Below are 15,808 nucleotides of genomic sequence, written 5' to 3'. Positions count from 1 at the left end.
CTGCGAAATCGGCCACGGCTTTGATCTATTGGTCCTTCTGCGTGCGGGTGGTGTTGGATAACACGAGACTGCCGTACTCTATAACCGGGCGAATGTAGGCGGTGTAGATTACGAGCAGACTGGGGGTGTTAAGTTGGCCTCGTGTTTTACGAAGTTGGTGAAGGAGTTTTTTGGATTTGTTTATTATGTGCGTGACATGTGAGTTCCATTGGAGGTTGTTTTGTAGTATGATTCCAAGGTGACGGTGTTCGTTGACTTGCTTTAGGGGTGTGTCGTTAAGATTGATGTTGAGTTGGTGGTTTGGTGTGAACGACAAGGTAACGGTCTTTGAGGCATTGACGAGGAGGTGCCATCTGCGCTGAAACGGCTGACTGCAGGGACAACTCCGATGTCAAACGGCTCTGGTGTGTTGCGATGAGCGCCGTGTCATCTGCAAATTGGCTGCACTTTGTGTTCGAGTTGGTGCAGGCAGAGGGCAGGTCAATGGTGTAGATCAAGAACAGCAGGGGGCCTAGAACGGATCCTTGGGGCACCCCTGCTGGTATGGCTTGCCACTCACTGAAGGCGTCACCGACACGAACACGTTGACGGCGATGGGTGAGGTAGTTGACCATCCATTGCAGGGCGGTATCCTTCAGGCCGAGGTGTTGCAGTTTCTTGAGGAGACCGGCGTGCCAGACTCTGTCGAAAGCCTTCGAGGGATCAAAAAAGCAAGCTGTGACGGAAAGACCTTTATCTCGGCTCTCGGAAACCTGGTGCACGAGTCTGGCGAGCTGGAGTTCGGAGCTATCATTGCCACGAAAACCGGATTGGTCCACTGGGAGGAAGGGTGTGACGTGCTTGTAGAGTCTCTTGTGGACGATCTTCTCCTGCACTTTACTGATAACGCTGAGAAGTGATATAGGCCTGTAGTTTGTTACCAATGACCGTTCGGATTTCTTGTAAAGTGAGTTCACAGTGGCATCACGCCAGTCCTGCGGTTGTTCACCTCTCAGAAATGACTCATTGAAAAGTCGGGAGAGTGACGGCGACAGCTCACGCGCCGTGGTCTTGAGGAGTCTTGTTGGGATGTCGTCAAACCCAGGGGCTTTGCAAGGATTAAGCTCCTAGGAGCTGTTCCACCTCGGCGGGTGTGGTGGTGAGTTGGGCAAGCTCTCTCTCGCCGGATGTTGGTAGAAGGATGTCGGGGACTGGCTCCTTGTCAACTGAGACGGACTTCTTGCTTTCTGAAATGAAGAAGCTGTTGAATGCTTCTGCCTGCTCTAAGTTCGATGTGAGCTTCCTTCCATCATGGTTCAAAGCTGGGAATTCCTTTCTTGGTGAAATTCGAAGGGTCTTCATAAGTTTGTAGAGGTTTGGGCGGTTTGTATGGGTTTGGTCACAGTGGTTGTCGGCATTGGCTGATTTATGAACGAATTTGGACTTGGCCTTGCGGAGAAGAGTTGTTGTCTTGTTTCGCTGAGTTGTGAACTGGTCCCAGTCTTCAGCCGTCCGTGTCCGGAGGTATTTCCTGTATAACCTGTGCTTTGTACGGATATTATTAATTAAGCAGATCAGGCGTCATCCATGGGCGTTTTTAAGACACTGCAGATAATCTAGTCAACCGGAGTTGAGTACAGAACTGGTGTGCGGTGCGAAGTAGAGTGCATGCACATAGTTAACTGCTACATCACACTGATAACTTATACACTGTAGTGCAGCTTTGTCTTTGAGTTTGATATGTTTCATCACACACAGGCGATGCGCCGTTTTGCGTAAAGTCGACGTTTAGAGGTAGTTTTATTATCCCAAATGCCAAAGCGCGGGAAAATTCAAATGCAAACAGCTGCATTTTTGAGACGTATTTTTTATCGACAGTCGGGCAGTCAATGCCAATTTTCTCAAGAAGAAGAGTATTCAGAGGCATTGTTGTGCATTTTCCGTCGATACTATACGTGTGCCCTAGTGTTTGCATGAGCGAGGGTGGTGGTTTTACTAAACCGTTCGCATGGCGGGCGGGTTTGTAAGAAGAATGGCTTCAGCCATTGACGAGCGACGAGAAACCTGTCATTTCGTGCCATTTGAGTTAGCAGTAGCACCGGACAATACTGACACATGTCTGCGCCAGCAAACATAGTGTACTAACGGATGAAAAACAGCCACAATGTGTGTCACTGCGGAAACAGGCTGTAGAGGTGTATTTGCAAAGCTGCTGATTTTCGTCGTCTTTCCATGCACAGGGTACGTATCATGCCCTTGGCATAGGCCAAAGCACGAAAGCTTTAGTTGGACACCACCCACAATCTCCACGTGGGTCCCAGTGTACCTGCTGCTGCCGATGAGAACCGCCCTGTAAGCGGGTTACCCACCCATGTGTCCTTAATATGACTGAGAATACATCAGTAATATGCCATAAGCATTGGAAACCTGTACAGTTCAATCCAATTTAAACCAGAATGACTGCATTGGTTGGAAATGCATTGCACCATTCCACTGAAACGTTAACACACAAGAACAGGAACAGAAAACGAAAGAATGTAACACAAAAGATAATCCCAAACCGTCCAGCGGAAAAAAGAACGCGGGAAGAAAAGCACTGTGGCTGGTGTAGGAAGCAAATACTGCAAAAACTAGGCTGTACGGGAAGTACCAAATTATGTGCTTGTCGAGCATCTCCTCAGAGTCGACAAAGGGATAGCGGAATGAGAGAGACCGACTAATTTTCGGCGAAACTGTCACAAGCCAGCAGCTGGTGATTGTTGAGGAAGGTAGTTACACCACACTGACCGACACCACTGCTGTGGGTAATGATTACGTGCATCGATCGTTGACATTGCGCAGCACCTGGCAGCAATAAACCAGACAAAGCAGTACAATACCATGCAGAAGATGAATGCTTGACGGAGTATAATTAGTAGCAGACAAACTGTTACACAATGGAGCAACATTATTTGCTAAAATGGCATAAATATATTATTACTTTGACGAATACCTGACACAAAACATTCCCGCTACAAGCATTACCAACTAACTCTACTGTCCCTGATGGAGGAGGGACTAGTGGCACACATTCCTACTGCATACCCCAAAGCTAAGAAAGGTCACAGTGGCATCATGCTCATGTGAGCCGGTTGGGTACCACCCAAGCTCTGCACCGGGCTCTGTCCAGGTGCCTACACACAACCATGGAGGACGAATGCAACCCCAAAACACGATGTAGTAAAGGGCAAGTCCATGGACACAGCTGTCAAAGTTATCCACCAAATTGACCTACAGCAGGCCAATGTACAGTGGAGGAGAGTACCGAGAAACTAAGAATAAAGGACTTATCATCTGTTTGTCAGACTATCTGTCCCCGGGGAAAATCGCGATTCCGCGGCCGCGTTTTTTCCCGCTTTTTTTGCGATGTTTTAAAAGACCGCGTTTTCCACGATTTTCCCGCGTTTTTGAACTTTTTGTTGCGCTACACGTACACACAGTGCACTGTTCGGTTGACCGTTGTGAGCCGTTGACATCAAGTAGAGAGTCTACGTGTAGGGTGCGTGCTCCCTAGCATACACATGGCACATGACCGGCTCCCCGGTAAATTGCCTCATATTAACTGCAAACTTGCCGCATATCAATAATATTCACCGCATATTTACCGCAAATTCACCGCAAATTATGCCATATTTACCCGCAAATTACACCGCAAATTTGTTCCGCGATTTTCCCTGGGGACAGGACTATCCACCCCAAGCTATGGTCATGAGGGTGGACAATACTGGATGGTGACAATTCCCCCTCGCTCTCGTTTTCTCCCCTGGAATGAAGCTTCACACACATACCTGTAGTACCTGTGGTGTCTACAAGTTGTATAAACAGTCCTTCACTTACTCCACTGCTTTCTATAAAAGCCTGTCTTATGCAGAAGCCTGTTCTGAACACAAGCCTGAGTTTCAAGATATGCAATTAGCACAATAATGTGGATTTTGCATCGGCAACCATAAAAAGTTTGGTTTGACTACAAACATAATGCAACATAATGTAAATAGAGGCCTAGCCACCACACCGGCTTCTACAGAAATACGCCTGGCTTTCATACACGACATTACAGTAAGTCATCCAGTTCGCACTCACCCACTTCAGTTGGTGCTTGCAGACGTATTAGACGCATACAGCCAGTCAAGTACACTTGCAGGGATCTTTTCTCAACGAGGAGTAACGGCTGGCCATAGCACCTACAATACATACAGAATGACAATGGTGAACATAGCAAAAGGGAAGGGCATTCAAGACCTGCAGCTCCATGTATACATGCCGAGTGTGAGCGTGGTGTCTGTGGACAAAATCGACAAAGAGGTACCCTGGCAACACATGTAGTGCCAGGCTGCCAGCAAAAGGCTACGTGGCACACCAGTCCAACATGTAAATCAACTACTATCCACTGGTTAGGCCTTGACAGATAATGCTAGCATAATTTTTCGCATAATTCCTACCAAAATCGAATAATCGCATAATTCGAGGCAAATTGCATACGAATCGCATAAAATTGGAATAATCCGCCTGTTCGCATCAAATTCCATACAGTTGTACAAGTTCTGCAAGTACAAGTTCAAGTAGATGCACCAGGAAGTCGTAGGTTTACGACTCCCTTGAGAACATGTCCAGTCCACTACAATCAGTGACGGTCGTAGCTAGGTCGGACGGTGCGTTGACCCCGTTGAACTTTTGCTAATATAAAATACAGTGCAATGCCCTCTACAAAAAAATTCCCCTGTTATTTTGCACAGAACCATTACATGTACATTGTACATTAGCAGCATATGTGAGCATAATGCGGCATAATATGATAACTTTTAGCATAAAAATAGCATAATTCTGCAATTTTTTCAGCAATGCGAAAAGCATAATTTCACGAAAATATTAGCATAATCTGTCAAGGCCTACCACTGGTCACACTAGCCCAATTGATGCAAGTACCACAGTTGAAGTTCCATGGCCATTTGGCTGCCACATGCCAATCACAACAAGCACTGAGGAAGAAACTGAGACGAAGAGACATCAAAGGAAAACACTAACACAGACAGGCGGATTCCACACACAGTGAAACTTCAGTATGAAGTAGTACCAAGAGTCCATGGATGGCGGTGCCGTAAAACCTACAAGTGGAATTCAGCTACACTGGAATTGTTGCCTCTGATTATCGCTCAATTTAAGCAACAAATTCTACTATCAACTACCCACCTCTTCAAGGTAGGGATTGTAAAGAACCAATGACCTAGTCATGGTGTGGGGCTCTGACAAACATCTTGCAGCAGTCAGACAGCCTGTCACAGGCCTGACAAAAGGCTGTGGGTGCAAGTCCGGCTGCAGGATCATACAATGCGAGTGCAAAAGGCAAATCTGTTATGCAGGCCAGGGCTAAAATGCCACACTTTCAACAACACCTCCGCCAGGGAAGAATGCGACATTTCCAGTAAGCAAAAGGTTGTTTCATTTGAGGAGACTGAAAAGCAAGAAACCAGCAACGAATTGGACCAAGATTGAGTCAATGTGCACACAGGTGATGCGTGCGTGTTATTGTTTACTGGAATTATGGCATATATGCTAGAAACATGGAATGCACTACGAATTTTGACCTGAAATACACAAATAAACACATTTGCCTGAGTTTCAATGAGCATGTATAGACGTGGAACACAATGCTTCCACTGAAAATGGTGATATACCGGGAACACAATCCATCTGCTGCTATATGGGCGAGAAACTATTGTAACCTGGGATATTTTGAACCTTAGGTGTGATGAAATATCACTTTCGTGGATTTTACGTATCACAAAACAATTCTTTCATTTCGTGCCATTTGAGTTAGCAGTAGGTCTGGACATAGACATGACCAGATCTTTACACAGGTTGGTTGGGACTATCTTTCTGCTATCTCGGATATTGTGTAAGATATGATGGAGTCCATTACTGGCTAAATACCAAAGGAGGGAGGAAATCAGTTCTACCACTGTACCGTGTGTAAGAAAACGACAACACGAAACTTCTCAATGGCTCAATAGCTGACCCCAAAAATATTACGGATCACCTTAGTACTTACTCAAGTCGCATCGAATTCCTTATCGGCAGGCTCCAGGCTGTGGAACGCCTCCAGTGGGTCTGAATGTTCGACAACGTCAGCCATTACTTCTTCACGGAATCGTCATCTTCAGTATAGTAGTAGTATTGACATATCCGCGGCAAGCCGCTTATGTACAACGGCATGGGAGAGGATAACAAAAAATGAAAATATAATTATTGTTGGGGAAATCCACGCTATTATCGAATATTCAACAATGACGCGTGTGGGGTTATACCAAATTCCCATAATGTGGAAGTACGTTATTATTGTTGAAAGCACTAGGTGATCTGCACTCTACAATGTGACCTGTGCGATTATATCGTTGAATGATTGCCTGTTCCGAGCCACCAAACGCAGTGTCTCCAGGTCCTTCAGACTCCGGAGACGCATGGACGTTGCCTTAGCTAATTCGTTGTCTATCACCACTGGTAGGGTGATGCGCGGGCGTCCGAGCCAGCCCCGATTCTGTCGCTGGAAATACGCTGTCATGCTCACCTGCGCTGGAGTTGCTTCAGGGAGGCGTAGAACATGACCAAACAGTTTCCACCGTGCTCTTCTGCTTAGTACGGATATTGGCTCGGCATTGCAGCGGGCATATAGGTCTGTGTTGGAAGTAATTTCCGGGTAAGATATCCCTAATAGACGGCGGAGCTGCTTTCTGTGGAACGCATCCATTGCTGTAGCATCCCGGGATGAAAGCACCCACACGCCGCAGTTGTAGGTCAAAATAGATAGCACAAATGCATCAAACAACCTCAGGCGGGTTGCTTCAGAGATAACTTGTCTCCGCATCCACAGGTTGACAAGTGTGTTGAAGGCAGCTGCGGCTTGCTGGCGCCGGCGCTTGAGGTCTTCTGTGACTCCGTACAGTGAACCAAGCAACCGGGTGGACCTCCATCGTTCCTCACCTCTTCTTGCAACATCCTCTTCTTGGTATAGATGGGTCCACTCGGTCTTGGTAGGGTTGATGTTGAGGTTCCACTCTTTCGTCATCTTCACCTCTGTACAAAATGAGCTGACCGGGATAATAAAAAGGGCTTTTTTCGCTCTGGCGCATCGACTGCACCGTGAGCAATGAGTCCTGGAGGCACGAAACCTACGTCACAATACCAGCCAAGTCGTCGATGAGTGTTCGCCTATGCACCAGACACTAACTGATGTACAGTTACCAATGGTTACCAGTCAGCTATGTGAGTATCATCAGCCATGCATCTACTAGGCCACGTGCGTAAAGTATAGATGATGGTGGTGAGAGAAGCATGGCTCTTTGCCAGTCTGATCTGAAGACAAGATTAGAATAGAATTACTTAGAAGAAGGAAAGGAACAAAGGTTTACAGCGCAGTGTGCGTTGTTGTTACTTATTTTCAAGATGATGTAGGGTCAGAACGTGTGGCATTTTCCACAATATTCACTGATGATACTGACATTCAACGACCTGACGTTTGCCTCGATCACGTCTTGGATACACTGACCAACACACTTCCAGCCGGTCATAAAAATATTTATTCCATTCATTCAAAGAAAAAAATGTGAAAAACTGAATTAGTTTTCGTCGCACACATGATGTCATTGCCGTGACAACTTTGACAGGATCTAGATCATAGATGTGTCAATGAATGAACCAGTGATTCGCTGACTCCATTCCAGGGAATCGGTAGTATTCGGTAGCACTACAGTCTACAGTCGTCCCTCTTTAATTAATCCAGGGACTAACATGTGTTCACGATGACAGCGTGAACAAGGTGGAGAACCCACTGTATGAGAAACAGTGTTCCTGACTGAAACCATAAACTGGTTGGCGGGCCCGGTCTTGCGACCATTTGAACCACGAGATCAGGGAATATTCCTATAAGTATAATGCTCCAATAGAGTAGTGAGTGTCTGAATAGGGGCATAGCCCCATACGATTCAAATGGGCACAAGATCGAGACCCCACCCGGCAACCGGTGTATGGTTGCAGTGAGCCTGGAGTAGTGTTTTCCCATACAGTGGGTAGTCCACCTTGTTCACACTGTCATCGTGAAACTTACATACTACAATCAGGTACGTGTAGTTACGAAGTTTGTGTTCAAACCACACTACCCAGATCTGTTCATTTTCAACAGCAATGGCTAAACAGGAATGTCGTGAAATTATGATTCCATACCAGTAAAGAACGTTTCTCCGGCCATTTTCAGTCTTTAATTTGGCAAACATTGAAATCTACCCAAACTCTGTAGAGTGAGTTTAGATATTGGAAAACGCTGTAAAGCTGTACTTATACTACATGTACATGTATGTGCTACCCTTGATACTGTGCGTGAGGGCAGCCTTGTCAAGAGAGGCCACAACGACCTCCGTGACAGTGATGCCAAGCTTCGACATTGCCTTCGGCGGCGTCACCATCGAGCCGATCCTCATCCCGGAACAGGACAGGAATGGTCGCCCTATGCTCCAAGCGGACTGGCTCGCTCGCGGAGTATGGGAAGGTAACCGGGTGGCGTTTTTCGATAACCGCATCGTAGATGCTGACGCACCCAGTTATGCCAAGGTCAACCTGTCCTGGAATGCCACCGCCAACAAAGCAGCTGCAGCGAAGAAGCGGAAGTATAAGCATGCCGCTGAAGAGCTACGAGGCTCCTTTACTCCTTTGGTGTGTTCCACTGATGCTGTCCTCCACCACGAGTACAGTGCGTACCAGAAACGTCCCACCAGTCGCTTTAAAGCAGCGAAATAGGAGAAGCCCTTCTCTGCCATGATGGCTTGGGTACTCGTGCGCACTCAGTTCGTCATTTTCAGCGCCGTGGACATGCGTCTGCGAGGCTCCCGTCGCCGTCTTATGGGACTCTCCGTACATAACGGTGCCGACTAATCATCTCAACACAGATCTTAGTGAGAACAAAACTTTAAAAAACTTTTAAAAAACTACTTCTACGTACTAACGATGAAGGAATTTAGAAAACTTTTCCAAAGAGAATGTTTGGCCATGTTGCTGAGTAGGCATTGGCAGATTCTGCTCGAAAAGCAGTGAAATTGGCAGAACCATGCAAACCTTATGGTGGACAATTCCTTGTATTCTGCTCCATTTCTATATCCACATACCAAACATGCATGAAACTTACCAGAAAAAGTACCGAATTCTGCCAATTTGTCTTCCGGAATTATCTGCATATGCCTACTGCTGAGCAGAAGTTGCTGTTAGACTGTCTGCATGTAACTTGTAAGTCATTGACTGTGACTGAGCCAGTCTCCGTCACGTGATATCATGCACTGCGTTTCTGTGTTCTATGTAGCTTTGTAAATGATAGCAATGATGATGTCCATGAATGTCACGTGATCACTCTTAGTCAATGTAGTGGTTGATTGTGTGACGATGCAGTTAGACAGTGTTGATGTGTAGCATAGTCGACATACAGTGGAGTCTGTATTTTACACTGCTGTTCGTCTCATAGTGGAAATGTGGAAAATCTCAAACAAGATGTCATTTTCTACAAGTCATGTAAGAAGGAAATAATTTTCTAACGTGATCCGCTGCAAATGTGGTGTCTGTGTCTGTGGCTGGAGGCCCAATGTGTAGCTGGAACTACCACATATGATACCGCACAGAGCTAGAGATGCATACTCCCATTGTACTGAAATTGGGTATTGGCAAATGAGTGTCCCTGTAACCGACCTGGGACCATACCATCATTCAGGAGCTGGCTCTGTATCTCAAGACTGTGTATTCTATTGGTAAAAGTTTCCATTCTGAACTCAATGCCACTGGGTTGTTATGTGTAGTGTTATGTGTAATGACGTCACGACGATTGAAGGGAAAACTCTGTACAAGTACAAAGTACAGTCTGTAGTCTTAAGTACAACTTCTAACGTTATGCTGTATTTGTTTACTAGGACAAACCTTTTTACGTTATGCTGTATTTGTTTACTAGGACAAACCTTTTTACGTTATGCTGTATTTGTTTACTAGGACAAACCTTTTTACGTTATGCTGTATTTGTTTACTAGGACAAACCTTTTTACGTTATGCTGTATTTGTTTACTAGGACAAACCTTTTTACGTTATGCTGTATTTGTTTACTAGGACAAACCTTTTTACGTTATGCTGTATTTGTTTACTAGGACAAACCTTTTTACGTTATGCTGTATTTGTTTACTAGGACAAACCTTTTTACGTTATGCTGTATTTGTATTTTTGTATTTATATCATTATCTCATTTGTTTACTAGGACAAACCTTTTTACGTTATGCTGTATTTGTTTACTAGGACAAACCTTTTTACGTTATGCTGTATTTGTTTACTAGGACAAACCTTTTTACGTTATGCTGTATTTGTTTACTAGGACAAACTTTTTTACGTTATGCTGTATTTGTTTACTAGGACAAACCTTTTTACGTTATGCTGTATTTGTTTACTAGGACAAACCTTTTTACGTTATGCTGTATTAAATACAGCATAACGTAAAAAGGTTTGTCCTAGTAAACAAATACAGCATAACGTTAGAAGTCGAGGGCAATGTTTTGAGTATGAGAGAACTGGAGCGATCAGAGTTTGACCTAGTTATTCTCAGCAAATTGGACGCATGTCGTTATGCTGGTGTGTATACTGATGATCCTGGGAAGCAGAGAAGGCAAAAATTAATATCAGTATAGTTTCCAAGGGGCTCCTGTGTGTGTGACAGCTTTTCGCCATGTGTACGATGTCAGTGACAGACGATTGAAAAATCTTCGCAAGCATTTGGAGGATAACGGTGTGTTTGTGTACGAGTTCACGGCAATGTCAGGAGGAAGCCACATAATGCCTTAGCATTTGAAGATGTTAAACGGTGCGTGGCGTTTATTGATGCGCATGCTCAACGTTTCGGCATACCCCACCCAGCGCCGCTTCATGGTCGGGACGATCTGCCGCCAATATTTCTGCCAGCATATCAGACGTACAAGTCAGTGTATGCTACCTATGTATCAACGTGTACCGCTGGCAATAAGGCTATGTCTGAGTCAAGCTTTCGATCAATTTGGCATCAATGTGTACCTCACATAAAGTTCATGTCCCCTCGTGCTGATGTATGTTCCAAGTGCGAACGCCTGCGACGAGCAGTGACGTCAGCTGTGTCGGAACAGGAGAAGCTGAAAGCCTGTCAAGATCTCACTGACCATGTGCATGATACCCAGAGAGATCGGGAGTACATGTACTACATCCAGAAAACTGTAGATGCCAGAGATGAGCTGAAATCACAGCAAGCCATGTCAGCTGCTGGCATCGAGCAGCCAGATCCAACCAGCCAATGCAAAGCTCATTACACTTTTGATTTTGCCCAGAATGTTTTTTTGCCGAAGACCGCTCGTCAAGAGGGTCCGATGTATTTTAAGACTCCCCGCAAAGTCCAAGTATTCGGAGTGTGCTGTGAAGGGATCCCTAAGCAAATCAACTACCTCTTGGACGAGAGCGACACCCTCGGCGCAGACGGCAAGAAATCCCACAACCCGAACACAGTGGTATCTGCCATTCACCACTACTTCAAGACTCATGGCCTTCAAGAGAGTGAGTGCTTCCTACATACTGATAATTGCTGTGGACAAAACAAAAATAAGACCGTTATGGCATACTTGGCTTGGCGCTGCATGACCGGACTCCACAAAAAGATTACGTTATCTTTTATGGTGACCGGGCACACACGGTGCCTTGTAGATGGGATGTTTGGACTCTTCAAGAGGAAATATAGACGAGCAGACACATACACGATGGGCCATCTAGCTGCAGTAGTCAATGAAAGCACTGAATGCAATGCTGCCCAGTTAGTCCCTGGCTCTGGGCTGCTGTGGTACGACTGGGATAAATTTCTCCCGCTGTACTTCCGCCCCATCCCAAGGATCACCCAGTTCCACCACTTTGTGTTCGAGGCAGTCAACCCAGGGGTGGTACTTGTGAAGAGCCGTGTTGAAGACAACTTTCAGCAAGTGTCTATCTTGAAAACAGGAGTGACGGTGCCCACAGTTATGGCAGCCGGTCTGCCTGACATCCTGCCGGCAGGGGGGCTGTCACGTGAACGACAGACCTACCTGTACCGAGAAATCCGGCCTTTCGTTCCTGGCGAGTTTGCGGACGAATTATGCCCTGCAGTGCCTGATGCTTGAGGCCATCATAGATGTTTTGCTGTAGGTATGTAGGATAGCAGGCTAGTTAGCCTTGGCACCAGCAATGTGTGGATTTTCTCCATGTATATCCAGCACGCCAATAAAGTGTGCGGCTCAGATACGTACTTTTCAAACTATTTTCTACCAAAATCCCAGATTATTGTGCTGTATTGCTTAGCCAGTACTCTCCAGCAATGGCTGCCATGACTGTAGCTAATTTCTGGCTTGACTAGGTCATCAGAACACGAGATGAAACAGTGTATTGCTTTACTAATGCTCTATAGCCATTCAGGTAGTTTTCTATCTTTGAATTGCGATATTTTCAATGCTTTGCCTTGTACTAAAACGGGTGTACCTATGTGTTCCGTGGGTATTTTTTTGGTCTGTTTTTTTTTTACTTGAATCTAAATTAAACTGTGAATCCAAAAATGTTACAACCTGAATTTCGACCTCCGAGGCCCTAAGGGCCCTTTTCGCGTGCTCTGGCTCATTTGTTTACTAGGACAAACCTTTTTACGTTATGCTGTATTTGTTTACTAGGACAAACCTTTTTACGTTATGCTGTATTTGTTTACTAGGACAAACCTTTTTACGTTATGCTGTATTTGTTTACTAGGACAAACCTTTTTACGTTATGCTGTATTTGTTTACTAGGACAAACCTTTTTACGTTATGCTGTATTTGTTTACTAGGACAAACCTTTTTACGTTATGCTGTATTTGTTTACTAGGACAAACCTTTTTACGTTATGATGTATTTGTTTACTAGGACAAACCTTTTTACGTTATGCTGTATTTGTTTACTAGGACAAACCTTTTTACGTTATGCTGTATTTGTTTACTAGGACAAACCTTTTTACGTTATGCTGTATTTGTTTACTAGGACAAACCTTTTTACGTTATGCTGTATTTGTTTACTATTGATTGATTTATATTTCACGGATCCTCCAGAGGCAAATAGATGCCTATCGAAGGGAGTCTCCTAGGACAAACCTTGTTACGTTATGATGTATTTGTTTACTAGGACAAACTTTTTACGTTCTTAAAGGACAAGCAGCAGCTTTCGGCTTGTTTATCTATAAAGTTATTCCACATCCACCGAACGCGCTCTTCTCCAAAAGCCTTGGATTCATGTTGCTGGTGTGTGAGGTTGGCCAGAGAGTGTGTTTGGTGGAGGTGGAATTACTTTAGCCCTTTTTACTGGCAAAATAAACATACTACAGTATGATTTTCACGCACATTCACATGCCAGAGGAAAAGACAGCAACAACAACAGCAACAGCCCTCCAAGTCCAAGGTTCCAACACACCATTGCATGCTTACACATACAGTAGATCTGCTCACGCACGAACACCCGAATGTACAGTCTGTTGCTGAGTACTACACCAAACCACACACAAGACGTACCACACCAAAGACCACACTCAAGCAACTCACTACGAGTACAGTGTCTGCATTGTCATTGTCAAGTTGCTCAGAGCCGCCATGTCATTATGGTGACATGTTTTTAGCAACAACCAGTTATAAAATAGAATTTTACGACAATCAGATTGACAACACCAACACCACCCTGGTCTGTATGGGACTGTACCCTAAGACATGATGTCATCAGCTCTTTGTCCATATTTGATGAGAAGAGCGTAGCATTGAATCGTGATTGGTTCCAGGTAGTGTTGTTATGTGGTAATGGGGTAGGTCCCCCATTATGTGTGTAGTCTACATGTGTGAATGTGATTCTTGTCACCAATGACTAGGTAAACAACACATTTTTATGGTCTCGGTCTGTGCAGAGCGCGACGACATCGCGCAGACGTGTAGCATATCACGTGACAACACAATGACACACGCACACACGCAATGCTGCGAACAAAAGATGCCTGAGTTCGCGCTAAGGCACACAGCCACAAAGCTAAAGCAGTATTAGTAATGTATGAGTAGATGGCCGTCCGTGGTCTGCCAGACAGTGAGCATGTCCTGCCATTTACCACATGGATGTGATGCACGATTCGTTCAAACATCAGATCACATCGATTTTGGTCAGCACCGCTCAGTCATCCATTTCTCAAGGCACAGTCCAGTTGTCCGTTTTCGTCTCCCTGCCTTTCTCTTTTGTTTGAAACGTCTTCTAGTGTTGTTGAACAGTCCCTCTGACCTACCTTTGTTAGTCGTGCATTACCTTTTCCAGTCATTGTTACTCTTTCTCTCAACTACTAATCAGTCTGTAGTGGCTACAACGCTCTCTCAGAGAGTAACAAGTTCAGCACAACGCTCTCTCAATGAATAACAAGTTCTGCACAACGCTCTCTCAGTGAATAACAAGGTCAGCATAACGCTCTCTCAGTGAATAACAAGTTCAGCATAACGCTCTCCTTCTCTCAACGACCTACTTATTCTAGTCAGCCCACTCAGCAAACATTTGAAGAAGATCTTAAAAGGAACGGACAACTCTCTCAGTAAGTAAAAATACAATCATGTGCTATAGGTCTATTTGAAATCCCCCTACAGCATTAGTATCACTGATATTGCACATTGTGACTATGCCTACTCCAGAGCTAGGTCATCAGGCTGAGTGACACGGTTGAGAGCTAGCGTGTGTGCACATGCTTTGTAGAAAAGCGCCAGGTACTGCACTAACTGACCTGGTTGACATAATTGGTGTATTTGCTCACGTTAGCGACTGAATCATTCGATTCACTCCCTGACCCTGTTCTCGCACTGAGTGCTACATCTTATCGGTCTAGTTAGCAACCGTGGATCGTTCAGTAGCGGTTCATGACCTGTAGATCAAAGTCCAAAGTTCAAACAGTGAGTTACTCCTTCGCTGCACCATTCCGTCAAGCAGCTGAGTACCTTCTTGCAGGCGTAGGCCCTCCGGACTTCCGCGTCAAGTTTCTTCTTTTCTCTTCACTGCTACTTGAAGGCAAAGTTTAACAAACGGCAAGGATGACTTTCTTCAATTCAGCTCTTCCCTTTAGACTCACTACTTGTAGTCGTGTTCGTCTATGAGAAGTTCAACGGTGACTTTATCCGTATGGCAAGTTAGAAACTGAATAGACCATTTTCAGAACTCTCAATAGACCAGAGAAGTTCATCATGTTTCCTACACTTAGCGATAAAGAAGAGAAAAGTAGATCGTTTTCACTGTCATCAACGTTTCTCCAACAAGGAATGTAAGTTACAAATGGTGGCATTCCATCTCTTTCTCTTCGTTTACTTCCCATATTTTCGTTAGTACTGTCGTCTCGTTGGTCTCCACCTTTGTCCTTGTCTCGTGTCGCAACGTGACGGCCATTCAGGGACCTACTGATTGACCTCTTGTAGACGACGTACATTTCAGTTCTTTGTAACGAAGGTAGACTTGACGAGCAAGAGGATGTATAGATATTTCTAGTTGCAATCGACATGAAGATTGTTCAAATATCAAGTGTTTGCTGTTGTAACTGTTCGTGCTTGTCAAGTTGAAGTTGAAGTTGTTCCATTCATTTTGTGTGGGGACCTTTCTTCGAACTGGCGTTTTCTTCTTTGTTGTCAACGGTGCGAGAGTTGGAGTTGTTTGAGGTGGAGAGCAGTATTCTTTCGTTGATAGTTGTCGTAGGCAGTTGTAGTAATGAG

The 15,808-nt window shown here is 44.9% G+C and overlaps 1 protein-coding gene and 1 long non-coding RNA gene across 3 annotated transcripts in view; one reads left to right on the top strand and one right to left on the bottom strand.

The window, feature by feature from the left end:
• Positions 1–2,363: 2,363 nt before the first annotated feature.
• On the bottom strand, positions 2,364–6,169 carry LOC135823244 (uncharacterized). Of its 2 annotated transcripts, none has more exons than XR_010554635.1 (4): positions 6,065–6,169; positions 4,909–5,328; positions 4,099–4,199; positions 2,364–2,823 (listed from the first exon to the last, which is right to left on the bottom strand). It is a non-coding gene; the product is annotated as an uncharacterized LOC135823244 (long non-coding RNA). The 2 variants fall into 2 exon arrangements; XR_010554636.1 differs by having other exon boundaries at positions 5,206–5,328.
• An 8,141-nt stretch (positions 6,170–14,310) lies between these two features.
• The window catches only part of LOC135823464 (uncharacterized), a 35,639-nt gene continuing 34,141 nt past the window's right edge, over positions 14,311–15,808 (top strand). The window contains exon 1 of the mRNA XM_065336312.1: positions 14,311–14,649. The gene's annotated coding sequence lies outside the window, so the exon portion shown is untranslated. The remainder of the gene's footprint in view (positions 14,650–15,808) is intronic.

This window comes from Sycon ciliatum, chromosome 8 (assembly GCF_964019385.1).
Source record: "Sycon ciliatum chromosome 8, ocSycCili1.1, whole genome shotgun sequence".
NCBI lineage: Eukaryota > Metazoa > Porifera > Calcarea > Leucosolenida > Sycettidae > Sycon > Sycon ciliatum.
This window is presented reverse-complemented; position numbering and strand designations above follow the sequence as displayed.